Raw genomic sequence first — 5,053 nt, 5'->3', positions numbered from 1 at the left:
AAAACCCAAGAAAGGAAAAACCATGGAGAATGTTAGTTCTCAATATATATCACCGATTAGGGTGACACTAGTTAAGGTGATTTTTACAAAGGGTTGGACCACTTCTAGAATGTTCACTGTAGGAGGGATCACTACCTAGAAAGGCTCACTACTGAAGGAAGAAGAAATAAAAGAGAATCCACCATTGTGACACAATCTGCAATACTAGAACTACTTCCGGTACCTCTCAACAATAGCACACTTCACATATCAACAATAATCAGATTTTTCCTTTTCAATCTTATACATCCTCCATACATCTCTATATTAGTTCATTTAGATCATCCTCTTATTTACATTGTCTTCAGACACCATAATCTTTTAAGTTGGCCAAAAAAAGATTTGAAATAGGTCAAGACTAAACATTCCGGTGGTGGAATGGAATGAGAAGTAGACCATACCACAACACACTTCAATGGAAAAATCAACACGTTACATCCATCACAATTACCAGACCCAAATCATGACTCATATGCTACCCAAATGTTGTTACTCATTCTCCAATTTTGGATCGAACTGGACCCAAAATAGCACTACTCACCTTAGCAAAAATAAGATTGGAATCAAGATGCTCATGAATACAATCAATCAATACTATATCTAGTAAATAGAGAAATCCAAACCACCATCATCATGAAGAAACAAAATATCAACTATAACACATCTTTTGGAGCACCAAACATTCTGGGAACACATCTTCCGGATTACCAACTTAAGGAATCAATCCCAAAACAATATGTTAACATCAATGACAACCATTAATGACAACCATAAACATCACATTTGCAATATTTATTACATACAAAATCATGTGAATATCATGGATGGATGGTTCCAATATAACAAATGATATTAATTTAGTGAAATGAACAACACATGCATGTATATGTGGAAGGGATGATAACTTAAGAGGATCTATAGTGCACAAGATATATCAATGACATACAAACCTCTAAAGGCATTGGGTGGTAGAGAATAAAGCAATGAAAAAACCTAAAGGATAATTCTATAAAAATGACATAAGGTTAGTAGGTAAAAAAAAACAATTAGATTTGAAACAAGTGTGTATTGCAAAGCCTAAAGGGAACCAAAATAAATGTGATAATTAAATAAGATGATAGGTGTGGTTAGCTCTAGGATTGATGGTGAATAACTAATGTTGATGTCGTTTTAGATTCATTCGCTAAGATAGTTAACTGCCTCAAGGTGATGAATATCCAAAAGTTTAAACCAACACACTCTACATAGTTAATTCTAGTTGCTAAAAAAATGGTTTCATGTGTGCACTTGATTTAGGATAGAGAAAAATGATTTGACAAAAGATGCTCTTCTAGAATCTAATTGTCTTCACCTTATAAATGCTTGAGAAGTCAACGTGACATCTAAAGAGACCGGTGAGGAGTTTGTTGATTCAATCGATAAAAATGTTCTCCTAGGACGAACCCCTTGGTGAGCTAAGTTAACAACTATTAAAAAGATTGAAGGCAACATTCATAGACATGTAAATGGCCAATATGATGACATACTTTTGATTGATTTATTGTCATTTATAATTGAAGTGGGCCAAAATAACTCTCTTTATGAAATTGAGTGCACAGTAAATGTATTTAGATGCCATGACATAATAACATGTCACATGAACTAAATGCTAGATTAAACTCACAACAACTAGCAAAAAGAGATACAAAAAGTGGATTTAAATGTCATAAATTGAAATTCAAGAATCATTTTCATCCTCCAAATAATTGATCACAACAAATCCTATGTCCCTTAAAAATAATACGTAAGAACATAATTTTAATTCAATGTTGTTAAATTTTCACAATCCATGAGATCAATTTTGATTCTTAAAAAACTTTCTACCCCTCCTCTCCCTTCCCCACCCCTCCATTTTAAGTCAGTTTGAGTCTGCAACATTGATTATTTTTTACCTTCTTTAACTCTCTAACATCCTAACGATTGATCTGAAATATTGATATTCAAAAAACTTACACAATCAAATTCATAATTTTGATTATCCATATTATAATTCTCATATGAATAATGAATGTAAGCACATTTACACCTCAAAATGAGATTTTAAAGACAAAGGGGTGAGACGAAATTTGTCCTGACCATTTTAAGATGGCAGGTTGGAGAGCAAGGCTATGTATAAAATAGCTATATAATTTTTAGGGTTTGCTCCAAACGTCACGTTATATTACTCAAAAAGAGAACAAAAAAGCTACGATAAAGTCATATGGTCATCAAACTTCAGCTCTGGTGGGAGTTAATTAGAGCGTGGGAGAGGGACAGATTGATTGTCCAGCAGCAGACATAACTGGATTGAGAAATTAAGAAGCAGAGCTACCTACGGCAGACCAGAATATTTAATAAATCTCCGGCATACCGACAACTGCTAGTCTTGTCAACCTTATCCGCCAACTAACGCTTACTACTCTGCCAGACAGCCATTGTTCCTTCCTTTTCGTAGAGGAGAATTGCCAAAGGATAACTTCAGAAAGAGAGAGATCCCATGACGATCATATATATACACACAGAATCTTTCAAACTGTTAAAATTTATATAAATGGGATAATAAGTTAAGTGGGTGTGATATCATTGAAAATTTAAATGTGAGTTATTCATGTTGAAATAGAATGAGTGATCTTATATATAAGGTGTCGTGTTCTTGTGAAGTGTATCTGTATTTGCAAACACAAAATATTCAATAGATCATTACAAGTAATGGTTAGTGAATTAAATCAAAGAAAGACAAAAGCATAGCTAAGCGATCTATCGCCTCTTAATAAATGCGAGTATGAATTTTGTTCTCAGATCTTATTATGCAAATTCCAGTGACTTGACTACACTTAGATGGAGGATTTAAATGATGAAGATGCATGATCTAGCAATGATAACATGCTTAAGCTATATGATTTCATGATTATTCTAGAAAATAGGCTAGAATGAGGATGCAATTAAGCTAAGATTTGAACATGATAACAATGCTTGAAATGATAAACTAGAAGCTAGATGCCTATAGTAACAATGCTTGAATGCAAATGAGATGAATCAATCGGGATGCAAAAATGATATGAAATTGGGACCAATCAATCGGGGGCCTTTTGTGCTCCAAAATGAGGTCTATTTATAGGATTTCCCAAGGCTAGGGGTGAGGTGGTAGGAATCAACGGTCAAGATTGATCTAAAGATATCAATGGTTAAATTGGAGGAGGTTGGCAAAGGGGGTTGGATTAAAGGGAACATCTGTCATCTCTATGGTGACAAGTGTCAAGAGGCTTCTAGAAGGGGTTGGATGAAAGGGAACATTTAGTGACAAGTGTCACAAAGCTTCTAGAAGAAGTTGGATGAAAGGGAACATTGGGGTAGGTAGAATGGGTTAGGTTTAGGAATGGTTAGGTTAGATGGTTAAAAGTTAGGAGAATTTAAATTTAGAAATTCAAATAATAGGAAAAGGCTAATTAATCTCAACAACTCATGAATTTGATTCGTTTTAATTAATTAGAAGATTGGAAGAAATGAATTTGATGGAGGGAATTAATTAATTAAAGGGGATTATTGAAATGAACCTATTAAGTAAATCCTTAGATTTATTAATAGGTAGATGAATGGGGGGATTTAATCAAATTGTAAATGAATTCAATTAAATTGGGAAGGAGGATTAATCAAATAATTGTTTATTCAATTAATTATCTTCAGACCATTTTTAGGTGTATACATAAGGAGTTCAAAGTTTCGTTTCTATTTTTTAGAAGTCTTGATGGTTTGTTCATATAAGCACCATCTAGATGAAATGAGTACTAAGTGGAGCATTCATGCTCATGATAGATAAGTTATTGTCTTAAATCTTGAAAACTATGTAATTGAATCTTAATAATAAAGTGTTACTTCAATAAAATAATTTAATAAATTAGCACATCTAAGCAGCTTCGGACATGATTTTCCTAGTCCATAAAATTATTGAACATTGTTTTTGGTTTTGACGTGTAAGTTTTTTTCCTTGAAAAACATACGATCAAAACCATACACTGTACACAATATCTAAATGGCTTTTAAAATAAACATAAATAGGATAATAATTGTGTATCTTGGTGTTGATAAAGAGGAGATAATTTTTTTGTGACAAATGATTGATACTTAATTTCTAATTTTGGATTTAGGATGAGCATACTAAGATGAAATATAATGTGAAGATTGGAACTGTGTGTAACCTAGGTTTGATTCTCCAACTATGGATTGAATATTTGATACTTGGCTATCTAAAATGTGGCATGTGAAAATGAATCTTGGCTATGGAAATTAATTACCTTCTAATAGAGGTTCACTTTAATGTCTAAGCCTACATGAACACATTAGTAGATTGACAAACTCCTTTAACAAGTTGGTTAAGCAATGTTTTTTCATATGACAAGCACCTACATCTAATACAAGCTATTTTTGATAAAAGAGGGGAGGAAAACATATAATGAATCTATTAAGCACTACTCTAAATTGGGGTAATTAGGAAATTTGATCTTAGAATTTTATAAAGAAACAAAATGTAAAAGGGTGATGAAAAGGATTAGTGCAAGAAATGTGGTTTTTGACAAATAGACAAAGAGATGATGCAATAGAATAGGTTGATGTGGGTGTTGATAGAGGGTCTAATAAAAGACTATCCAACCACAATTCTTTATTACAATCACTCACAACAAATGCATAATGAACCTAAAATATCAACACAATCATATAAAATTAACTAGCACTAATATATTGTTGCTCCATGATGGAAATTATCTAAGAGTTTCTTCTCTTTGTGTTTACAATAAAATAAATTAATTATAGATTACTGTTAGGAATAAGGTGTCTCAACCTTGGATAATTCCTATTCTTATTATTTGTTTTGTAAAATGTATTTCTTGCAAATAATGTAATTAAGTGTGAGTGTACATGTCTAGTTGGCATGTTGATGTGTCACTCCACTTGATGTGTCGGCATCTTGAATTGTGTGTAAGGAGATCATGGCTGAAAC

Source organism: Cryptomeria japonica, chromosome 11, assembly GCF_030272615.1.
Source record: "Cryptomeria japonica chromosome 11, Sugi_1.0, whole genome shotgun sequence".
Taxonomy (NCBI): Eukaryota; Viridiplantae; Streptophyta; class Pinopsida; order Cupressales; family Cupressaceae; genus Cryptomeria; species Cryptomeria japonica.
This window is presented reverse-complemented; position numbering follows the sequence as displayed.